The sequence below is a fragment of the Hyperolius riggenbachi genome, chromosome 6, assembly GCF_040937935.1.
Source record: "Hyperolius riggenbachi isolate aHypRig1 chromosome 6, aHypRig1.pri, whole genome shotgun sequence".
Classification (NCBI taxonomy): domain Eukaryota; kingdom Metazoa; phylum Chordata; class Amphibia; order Anura; family Hyperoliidae; genus Hyperolius; species Hyperolius riggenbachi.
Window position 1 is genome coordinate 362495515 of NC_090651.1, and position 12256 is coordinate 362507770.

The 12256-nt window shown below is 45.0% G+C and overlaps 1 protein-coding gene across 1 annotated transcript in view; it reads right to left on the minus strand.

Annotated features, from left to right (window-relative positions):
• LOC137521903 (sacsin-like) overlaps positions 1 to 7929 on the minus strand; it is a 50252-nt gene extending 42323 nt beyond the window's left edge. The window contains 1 exon segment of the mRNA XM_068241773.1: positions 7833 to 7929. The gene's annotated coding sequence lies outside the window, so the exon portion shown is untranslated.
• Between the last annotated feature and the right edge of the window lie 4327 nt (positions 7930 to 12256).

Sequence of the window (12256 nt, forward strand, 5' to 3'; positions counted from 1 at the left end):
TTGATGATTCGGATGATTCGACTCACAAAAGAGATTTGGATCAAAGATCTGAATCGTTCATGATCTGGACAACACTATTTTTTAGTAGAAGGTCTTTTTGGTCCTTTTTACCCCACTATACATTCCGAGTGGTTTGGGTCACCCTGAGCTGCTTGGTTACTCTGTTGTACTGGTCCAAGCCCTATCTCATACAGCCATATCAATCCCTGCCATGTACTGATGAGGACCAAAAGTCTGAAACAGGCTGTCACATGTGGGTTTGATATGACTGTGTAAAATGTAAAGCTATATGCTTGCTATATACACCAGCGGCTCTGAATGCTTGCTTGGCCTACCAAGGGGGAAAAGGGGTAATTTGCATATTTAGTAGCAGTGCATTGTGGGTAACCACAAATGTTCACTTATAGCTGAATTATTGCAGATTTCCTTCTGTTTTAAAAAGGCAAATTACATCAATACAGTGTGCGGCATTGCAGGAAGTGACGACAGTGGAACGCACGATGGAACACGGAAGAGGTGAGTCATCCCCGCCCACTGCCTCTTACTAATAGTGGCGGCTGTTACTGTGCTTAAGCAGGAGGGGGAGCGCACATGGGGGACGCAGTTGAGGGAGGGTCCAACCCCCCTCCCCGCCGCTGTGCCCAATACCCCCTTCCTGCCCTCTACCCTCTTGTGCGGCGTATGCTACGCCGCGGGTCGGCTAGTATATATACATACACACACACACACACATACATACATACACACACACAGTACCTCTGTGCCCCAGGTAAGGTACTCCCAAGTATGGGTAGCCAAATGAGCCCACTGTATAGCTAGCCAGATTCGTCCCCCAGTATTAGGGGTGCTCATTTGGATTCCAGGGAAATAAAATTTACAGGAAACAAAAGAAAAGAAGGAGGAGAGCTCAATAGTGTAGCAACGCTTTATTAAAGAGAACCCGAGGTGGGATTTACTTATGCTAGTGGGGCACAGAGGCTGGTTGTGCACACTAACACCAGCCTCTGTTGCCCCATGGTGTGCCTCCAGGACCCCCCTGCGTGCCGCTATACCCCCCGCAGTGCTGGCGACACACAGCGTGTCGCCAGCTCACTGTTTACCTAAGCGCCGCTCCCCCGCCTGCTCCGCATCGGCGCCACCCGCCTGTGTCCCTTCCCTCCCGCTGATTGCAGGGAAGTGACGCAGGCGGGTAGCGGCGATGCGGAGGAGGCGGGGGAGCGGCGCTAACAGACAGGAGAAGGTAAACATTGTGCTGGTGACACGCTGTGTGTCGCCAGCACTGCGGGGGCTATAGCGGCGCAGGGGGGTCCTGGAGGCACACCATGGGGCAACAGAGGCTGGTGTTAGTGTGCACAACCAGCCTCTGTGCCCCACTAGCATAAGTAAATCCCACCTCGGGTTCTCTTTAAAACAAATTGCGCAAATATTCACTTGCTAGATGTAAGTTGAATACAAGCATGTAGTCAGGCTTTGCAGCCTTAAAATCCTTCCTTGGTGGGTGCACCTCAAACAGCCGTGGCCATCTGAGTGGAGTGGATCGGGTGGAGAGCGACCCTGGATGCTCCCCCAAGGGGTAAACGTGTGCTGGTGGCGTTATTACGCGTTTCGGCGTTCCACGCCTTCGTCAGATAACCTGGTTATCTGACGAAGGCGTGGAACGCCGAACCAAGCCTTTCTGACAGCCGGGCTTTAAAGGAGCAGCTAAAGTGTGACCTAACCCAGCTATCTTTGACCACCGCCCTAGCAGCGCAAGATTGCACATCCTTTTCGTTCCAAATAAAATTTACATATTTCTGAACGGAATTCAGGAAACGGAAACAGGACACTAGAAATCGAAATGCAGTGGAAATACAAATTTACCACACCTCGGTCATTTTAGCCCAATCACAGACCTCGCATTGGACCAAGCAGAGAATGCAGAAATTCATCAACATTTTAAATTTTAGATTTAGACCAATCACAAAACCAATTTTCCATTTTTCCGATTTCCCTATTTTTTTTTCTTATTTAATTTCTGCATTCCCTGATGCAAAAAAAATGACTGATAAAACACTCCTCAAATAATCGGATAAAATGGAAAATATTGGAGTTTCTGCGGAATTGGAAAACGGCATTTCTGACCATCCCTACCCAGTACAGGTAACCCCTCAAGTTTACACACACACACACACACACACACACACACACACACACACACACACCTCGTAGGTAGCGAAATTAGCCCAGAGACTTCACTGTTTCCTTCGCTTGCTGGTAGGTAGCCAGATGGTCCCCCTGCTGCAGTATCGGTGGCAGGCTGGTAGCACTGCACCCCCTCAACTTTCATACTTCCTGTGCCGGCTAGCAGATAGCGCGGAGTCGGCAGCCTTCACTCAAAATATTTCATGGCTGTGCAGAATGGCGGACACCATCACCAAACCAAAGGACCAAAAAGTCAAATGATTGCACCACGAACCTGCTAAAAACGCCACAGGAGCACCGGTAAAAATGGTGCTACCATAGGAGGCAATAGTAAGGCCTGGTTCACATCAGGGCCATCTCCGTGCGCTTTTCTCAGCGCATTGCGCTGTGCGTTTTGCAAGGTATTGATTTTTCCATGTAATTGAAGGTGCCTGGTTCACATCCATGCGCTGTGCTGATGCTGTGGTGTTGCATGCATTTATTTATTTTTTTACCCCTAATAGTAAAATAATGTTTTCAAATAAAACAAATCTTTACTGACAACTGTTACTTCAACAATAAGCAAAAGATGCTGAAAGAAAAACGTGTTTAAGAGCATGTAAGTGCACCTCAATGCACTGAAACGCACACGAAAACACGCACCAACGCAGGCGCTTTTTTATCATGTGCTTTTACATATTTCTAAACATTGTGAATGAGGGCTAAAAGCTGCAATTAGCAGCAATAAATGTTAATTATGCTGCCCTGACACTAATTGCGTTTTTTTATTGTCACTGCGTATCAGGGCTGTGGAGTCGGAGTCCAGGAGTTGGAGTCCGGGCAATTTTGGGCACCCGGAGTTGGATTCGGAGTTTCAGAAACCGAGGAGTCGGGAGTCGGAGTCGCATGATTTTTGTACAAAATCCACAGCCTTGTTAAGTATTAGATTAAGGAGTCGGAGTCGAGGAGTAGGAGTCTGAGTAATTTTGGGTACCCGGAGTCGGAGTCGTGGATTCAGAAACTGAGGAGTCGGAGTCGGAAGATTTTTGTACCGACTCCACAGCCCTGCTGCGTATAACGGTGTCAGGGAGGTTTACAGAGTTAAAGGGAATGTCCACGGAGTTGGTTAAAAAAAATAAAAATACTAATCCACTTACCTGGGGCTTCCTCCAGCCCGTGGCAGGCAGGACGTGCCCTCGACGCCGCTCCGGAGGCTCCCAGTCTTCTCCGGTGGCTCACCCGACCTGGCCAGGCCGGCTTCCTGGTCGGGCTTCTCCTTGCGCTCCAACGTGCGTTTCACGCGGTCGCGCTGACGTCACCCGACGTCCTACGGACTGTACTGCGAAGAACTACTGCGCCTGCGCAGAACAGCCTGGAGGACATCCGATAACGTCAGCGCGACGGCATGAGACGCACGTTGGAACGCACAAGAGCCTGACCTGGCCAGGTCGGGTAAGCCACCGGAGAAGACCGGGAGCCTTCGGAGCGGCATCGAGGGCACGTCCTGCCTGCCATGGGCTGGAGGAAGCCCCAGGTAAGTGGATTTGTATTGTTATAACTCTGTGAACCCTCCCTTTAAGATTTAGGAATGGGGGGGTATTAAGAGGGAGCGAAGTTGCGCGAGTCTGCTGTTCGTATCAACAGGCGTTTCGTAAGTTGGGGACTTCCTGTATTCGGCATAAAAGACGAGGGGACTTTTTCTCCCCATTTATTGGGGTGAAAAAAAATGTGTGTAGTACAGAATGTTGAAAAATACAGTATATTAACTCATATGTCATAATAATATGGTGTTATCAACTTCAGAAACTGTCAGCAGCATAAAACAACTTTTTTGTCCTGCAAATAATTTCCATAAAGCGCATAGAATTTGCATAGATTTCCATGCATAGCGTTAGCAGGAATAAAGTGAATAGGAACAGATCCGTTTGAACAGAGGGATGTGAACAGATCCAAAGGTTAATATTGGATCCATTCCAGGAATGGATCATTTTTTTATGTGAACTGGGTCTTAGACCAGTAAACTGAACAACATCATAAAAACCAACACTCATTATTTATGATGAAAACCGCTCCAAGGTGCAAACAAAACAAAGCAACACACCTGAGACTGACTGAACTGGTGAAAATGGAGTCTACAGACAAGAGAAGAAAGAGCTCCAGTAATGGGAGCCACTGGCAGAGAGGTGGGGTACACAGGAGTACAGCCACTGGCAGGAATCAGATGACAGCCACAAGGACACTGCTTAGAACTACCCACCTGGAATATGGAATGAGAGCAGCTGTTCAGTTACACTTTGCTCACTGCTCAGTCCTATCTCTGCAATGCCCCAGCAGAGGCACATGTGACATGAGAGTGCACACTGCACAGGAAGGACCCCCTCAGCAGGCTGCCTACTAAGTGCCTGACTGAAACATACACAGTTTTTTTTTTTTTTTTAAAAAAGGACAACTGAAACTTTAACATTAATACAAAAATGGAATCAATTTTAAAATTATGAGCAGAGATGAGCTCCTAAATGATTTCGGGTAGCTACCTACTCAAAATCGCTCGGATTCTAAACTTAATTCAAGCAACTGAGGGCAAAGCTCCCAACTGTCCCTCTTTGGGAGCCCTGTTCCTCTGTCCCTCTTTCCTGAGTTTCCTCCTCATTTGTCCCTCTTTCTGGACTTTGTCCCTCTTTCTATGTAAATACATATATATTTATCTACTACAAAATGTGTTTGACTCTAAACTTTATTCCCATCCTTTACATTGATATATTACTAATTTGAAAATGTTAATATGAAGGAAAATGAAGCAGGATAGAAAGGACCAGTGTGGTTTGAATTATAAAACAACATATTTTTCTTATGAAATCTTTATGGTATGCGTGACTAGGGGTGTGATGGGGGCGTGATTAGTGGTGTGGCAGGGGCATGGCTTAAGTGTCCCTTTTTCTCACCTCAAAAAGTCGGGAGGTGTGCCTGAGGTACAGTGACCAGATTTTTCTGGGTCCAACCTTGGGGGCGGTGGGGGGGCGTTCGCGTGGACATGACATTGTATGGGCGGAGCGTAACCGTAACCCCAAAGCAGCAAATATAGCCAACTATGACCATTAAATAATAAATGCAGCAACAGTTACCCCAGACACCAGAAAATAGACGCAAAGTGGGCAACATTTCAGCAGAAAATAAACGCAATTTCGACAATATTTCAGCAGAAAACAAACGCAATTTGGGCAACATTTCAGCAGAAAACAAACGCAATTTGGACAACATTTCAGCAGAAAACAAACACAATTTGGGCAACATTTCAGCAGAAAATAACGCAATGTGAGCAGCATTTCAGCAGAAAATAACGCAATGTGGGCAACATTATCACTTTGTGCAGCGATTGCGTTCGTGTTTTTAAGAATAAATACATTGTATTTATTATTTTCCAGATCAAAGAGTTCACTTCCTGACTAACATCAGGAAGTGAAAAAACGCAATCGCTTGGCAAAACCGCTTAGAAAAGCGGGAAAAAAAAAAACAGCGGGCAGGTAATCTCCGGGAATCAGAATGTAAAATTGCGTCAAAAAACGCCAAACGCGAACTGATACACGGACAAAACGCAATGTGATCAGGATCCAGTGTGTTCATAGTATTCAAAATCTGTTGATCCTCATACTACATGGCAGTGGTAAGATTGGGCAGTAGTAATGAACGTAATTAGCTAATTACGATTACATAAAATTTTCACGTAAATTTTCGCGTAATTTCCCAGTAATTTCATGCCGACTTCAGCAATGAAAAGCAAAGCCCCCAGACATGCTATTGGCACCAACATTGCTACATATGTTATGGAGAATACTGGGTACAAGGCAAAAAATTTTTTTCCAAAAAGACCTTGTAGTTTTTGAGAAAATCAATTTTAAAAATGCAAAGAAAACATGATTTTTAAACTCATTTTAAAAACATTTTTCTTTGCATTTTTATTTATATTTTTGCCTTGTACCCATTATGCTCCTTAACATATGTAGAGATTTTGGTGTCGATAGCATGTCTGGGGGCTTAGCTATTACCTGATAAAGTCAGCACGAAATTATGCAAAAATTATGCGAAATATTACTATTGCATACAAAATTACAATTTTCTCTGAAATGTCACATTACGATTGCGAATTTCAATGCAAGATTTTGCTTATGCAAAATTTCGGCCCACCACTGTTGGCCAGTCATCTGCAGATTAAAATTGGATGTGTGTATGAAGCCTTAAAGAGAATCTGTATTGTTAAAATCGCACAAAAGTAAACATACCAGTGCGTTAGGGGACATCTCCTATTACCCTCTGACACAATTTCGCTGCTATGCGCCGCATTAAAAGTGGTTAAAAACAGTTTTAAAAAGTTTGTTTATAAACAAACAAAATGGCCACCAAAACAGAAAGTAGGTTGATGTACAGTATGTCCACACATAGAAAATACATCCATACACAAGCAGGCTGTATACACCCTTCCTTTTGAATCTCAAGAGATCATTTGTGTGTTTCTTTCCCCCTGCAGCTATCTTCCACTGAAGTGTCAGGCTGTTTCTTCCTGCAGAGTGCAGACAGCTCTGCCTGCATGTAATTCCTCAGTATGTGAAAGCCCAGCCAGCTCAGAGGAGGATTTATCCAGCTTGTAAAAGATAAGAGAGAAGAGAGAAGCTGCTCTAATCTAAATAATACACAGGCAGTGTGCAGAGAGGGGCCTGGAGGGGGGAGATGCATCACAGAACCACAACACTGAAGAACTTGGCAGCCTTCCAGACACAGGCCTGACAAGTCTGACAAGAGAGAGATAAGTTGATTTATTACAGAGACTGTGATAGCAGAAAGTGCTGCAGTAAGCCAGAACACATTAGAATAGCTTTTGGAACTTGTAGGATGATAAAAAACAGGATGCAATTTTTGTTACGGAGTCTCTTTAAAGAGAAACTGAAGCAAAAATAAAAAAATGGCTTTTTAGCTTATATACATATGAGGCATGTATGCCCCAGCTAAAACGCCCCTATCGCGCTGCATAACGAGGGGTCTTTACCCTCCAAATTTTTGATGCCCCTGTGCGCTTCCGTGTGAGGCAGAGCTATGAGCTGCAGCCCTGCCTCACACGCTTCTGTCAGCGCGTATCTCCGCCTCTCCCTCTCAGCGAAGGAAGACTGAGAGGGGCGGGGGAGAGGTGGCGATCCGCCGCTGACAGACGCGTACGAGGCAGGGCTGCAGCTCATAGTCCTGCCTCACACGGAAGCGCTCCCCGGGCACCACGGAGGGGATTTGGGGGGTAAAGACCCCTCGTTATGCAGCACAATATGGGCGTTTTTGCTGGGGCATACATGCCTCATATGTATATAAGCTAAAAAGCCATTTTTTTTTTTTGGGCTTCAGATTCTCTTTAAGCCTGATACACACTTTCAATTTCAATAACCGACCGATTTTACCACCTGCATGTAGTATGAGGGTTTACCTACACAATCTGCTCATAGTATTCAATATCTGTTGATCCTCATACTATATGGAGGTTGTAAAATTGTTTAGTGATCGGCCAATCATAATTGAACGTGTGTACCAGACTTTGGGTTTAAAAACAAGTAAATAACGCTTCATCAGGCATTTTTTTAATAGGTACACCCAGTACATTAATAATAGGTATAATAATCTGGTGAATCTCAAAATACCTGTAGTTGAGTGGGGAGAGTATTCCTTAGCTGCTGCCTGGGACCCCCGTCCCCCTCTACAGCTTGACTCTCTGCTGCTGCTGCTAATCCGGGCTTTAGTTTTATATCAAAGATAAACACAAGGTTTAGTTTCTATTTCCCGTCATCACAGTGGAAAGTTTCATTTCTCCGGAGAGCTTTGTTCATTGTTGACAGTGTGAGCAGCTAATCAATAGCTAACAAAGGCCATAACTTTACAGTGGACCTGAACTCTTGCACAGGACAGAAGGAAAACAGAGACTTACATAGCTCCCAACTGTCCCTCTTTTGGAGGGACAGTCCCTCTGTGGGAGCCCTGTCCCTCTGTCCCTCTTTCCTCCTCATTTGTCCCTCTTTCAGGACTTTGTCCCTCTTTCTACGTAAATATATATTTATTTCTCTACTAAGAAATGTGTTTGTTTGACTCTAAACTTTATTCCCATCCTTTAAATTGATATATTACTAATTGTAAAATGTTAATATGAAGGAAAATGAACCAGGATAGAAAGGACCAGCGTGGTTTGAATTATAAAACAACCTATTTTTCTTATGAAATCTTTACGGTATGTGTGACTAGGGGTGTGATGGGGCGTGGTCAGGGGTGTGGCAGGGGCATGGCTTAAGTGCCCCTCTTTCTCATCTCAAAAAGTTGGGCGGTATGCAGAGAGAACTGCACCCTGTATGTATTGAGGGCCCGTTTCCACTACACGCAATGTGATTGCCGCACCACATGGCATTGAAACCGCAGTCAATGCTAGTCAGTGGGACCGTTTCCATTGACGCGAAGTTCCTGTCACGACAAGATGCGGTGCGGCTAAATTGATGGATAGCATGCTGCAGTTTCCCGCAGTTGGCATGCGGGTCCCGTAGGGATTGTTTGGAGCCGCACGCTTTTGTAAATCGAGCCCAAGATGTTAATCCTATAACTGCTTCCATAAAAGCAGGAAGTGGACACACTGCAGATTTATAGCAGAAGTTGGATCAGCTGTAACAAAGGAAGGATCAGTTCCCCTTCAAACACAGTTGTCAAGAGCACTTTGTTTCAGCCGGTAGCAGGAAATTCCATATCTTGCATTTGTTGCATTTACAGTATGAAAGCCACAGACAAGAAATGACAGGCTCTAAGAATAAGCATCTGTTCTTCTGTGGGATGTTCTGTCTAGATCATAACAGACAGTTCCGCTGTATATGCAAATTTCCAATAGCTCATGTCTTGATATGACGCCACGGCCGGCACGCTCCAGGGTTTTGGAGAAGTAGATGTAAATGCCAGATTTGGGGAAACCGCTCTGACAGCGTCCATTATGGCAGGATGAGCGATTTTATGAATGGAAATCCCACTGCTTGTACCGTAACAGGAAGTGACGTCATTGTTGCTGGGATTATGCAGGAGACATCTGTGCTGCATAGAGGGGAAGTAGCGGAATATGGAGTATAAAGCGCATAGCCCTACCTAGAGTTACAGACTACCCAGCAAGCTTATGGTGAACCAGAACTCCTAGGAGTATGTAAGGGGCTTCAAAGGACCAACAAATAAAAAAAAAGTTTGCCTCTTGTGTTCCATAGCATTTTGGGCTTTTAGGTCCATTGTAGCCCCTTACACACTCCTAGGAGTTCTGGTTCACCATGAGCTTCCTGGGTATTCTTCTCTCCTCCCCCATAGAGCCACATTAATCCATGCTATGCACTGATGAGTAGGGATGATCATATATATGCAAATTTGTTCCGAGTTGATGCAAATTTGTATGCAAATATATGCAGCTTAAAAAAATGAACCAATCAATTTATACCTGGGTTTAAATTGATTGGTCCATTTTCAAACTGCATACATTTGCATAAAAATTAGCATACTTTCGGAAAAATTTGCACCTCATTGATCATGAGGGTCCACCACCAGTACGAAACATGTAAAAGAGGGAATCCGAGAGCCCAATATAGTGCAGTATGTATTGGAAAGGGGAGGAAAAATGAATTGTAAGCAATATATACTCACAAACCCGGGTTACCGTACAGGCAAGCACTGTAAATGCAGGCGGGGAGATTAGGCCCGTCCCCACTCAGGACTAAGATGTCGCTCTCTGTAGATTAGGAAATAAGGGTATAAACACCCCTCCACCTCGGGGTGGACACAGGTCTCGTAGAAGGTGAACAGAGGCGCCAAAAGGATAAAATATGCTAAAATCGTTAAAACGTTAGGGAGGCAGTGGTGAACTCACCATCCCCAAACAGACACAAAGCTGTCGAATTATTATCAGCACGAAAAATGTATCTGTCTATCTGAGGCGCTAGGCGTATACTAGACTTCTTGCTGTGTGATACTCCTATACGCCTGAGGAAGCGGGAATATACCTGCGAAACGCGTTGCCTGTTTTAATTGGAGTATGTGAATACATTTTCCGTGCTGATAATTCGACAGCTTTGTGTCTGTTTGGGGATGGTGAGTTCACCAATGCCTCCCTAACGTTTTAACGATTTTAGCATATTTTATCCTTTTGGCGCTTCTGTTCACCTTCTAGCAGATCAGTACGAAACAGTCTGTAGGCATGTTGGATTATTATGGCTCTGTAACATTAACAAGCTAACACATCATTGCATTCCAGCGGATCTGGAGGTGTGTTTAGCTTACAGGGACAACAATGGATAATTTGCATATTCATGGATAATGAAGAAAAGATGTGTGCACCTTCCGTCCTTAGGTAATCCAGTTTAATGCAACCAGTGATTACAAATCAATCCGAGATGTACTCACAACAATGTTGATGTGTGGTGAACAGGCTGCTGGGGAAGAGGTGGGAGATGAGCGACTGAGGTAGCTACTTATACTGAGGGGCACCACTGGCAGCCTGATGGGCAGAAGATCACCCCTGGACCCTCTTGTGAGAAAGCATCTGAGAGCTGATCTGCGTGTATATGGCATTTTGCTGTCACTGTGGCGCAGGGTGAGCCAAATGACAGCTCGCCCTGCTGCCAGTGAACATTTCTGGCAGCGTTAGTCACTATTCCCCGTCTGAGTCATAGCAACTCAAAGGATGAAGCAACTACGTCTCCGACAATCAATTACACTGCTGAGCAGCCATAGACATAATAACAGGTCAGGCTCAGCATGGGGAAGGGCTTGTTCACACTAAGGGCATTTGTGCTTATTTTTTAGCGCTGGCGACTTGCAAAATCACTCTAAAAGCGCTTGTGCAATGATTCCCTATGAGAGTGTTCATATCTGAGCGGTTCGATTTTGGCAGGGATGGTCGTAGTCAGCCAACTTCGCTACGCTGGAACTACGCGTAGATTTTACGCAATTACCCTTTGCTAAACTATGGCTTCGAAATCAAATATTTGCTTTGTATGCATTTCGTAGACTACGCGTTAAAAATACGCAATTACGCGTAGTGTATGCGGATGCTTATGCACGTATGCAGAAAATTTAACGCATTCGTAGTTCACTACGCAATACACATGTTAACTACACATAGTGGGTGTAAGCTACACGTAGCGGTACTTCGCTACGCATAAATGCATAAGCGTAGTTTTGAAACTTCACCTACAAACTATTATGCGTAGATGCGAACTACGATGCGTACATTCGCACTGGTGTAGTTTCTGCTCATCCCTGGATTTTGGTCCGCTCACCAAAGCGCTGCCGGTACCATTTTCTGAGCGTTTTTGCTCAATGGAAAGTATAGGGAAATCGCAAAACACTTGAAAAAGTGCTTTGTATAACGATTTCCCCATCGCTTTCATGAATACATATATTGTATTTATTATTTTCCGGGTCAAAGAGTTGACTTCCTGACTGACGTCAGGAAGTGAAAAAACAAATCGCTCTGCAAAAGCGCTTTACAAAAAATCGTATCGCCGAGTGAAGTGCTAGGAGGCGCTAAAAAAAAAAAATCACTCGCAAAATCGCAAAACGCTGGCGTCAGCGATTGCGACTTTAGATGTGAACAAAACTGAAGAGTGTGCGCCGAAATGACCTACCCCGAAGAATATAAAAGGGGCGCAAGGCCGGATGCGGACTTCTGGAAAGGCCACATAGGCCCGGCCTTGGGCGGCTGCAGCCCGCAGGGTCATGTAGGAGTGGCTACATATGAAAAAGGAAGTTGAAAATGGGGAGCAACACATGAAAAGGAAGCTGATGCCCAAAGGAGCTGTTTGTGAAAGAGATGGACTGCAGTACATGGATGTCACACATGGAAGAGGGGCTGCAGCACCAGTGGCATAGCAAACAATCGGAAATCAGATCGGACCTGTCAATGATTATCGATTTGTCCTTTAATCTGACGGGCAATTGCATTGTGTGTACCAGGCATTAAGGAGAGGTAAATCATGGGTTAAAGAGACTCAGTGAGGAAAATAGTAGTAGAACTGATACTTACCCGGGGCTTCCTCCCACCCCATAAACACGTGTG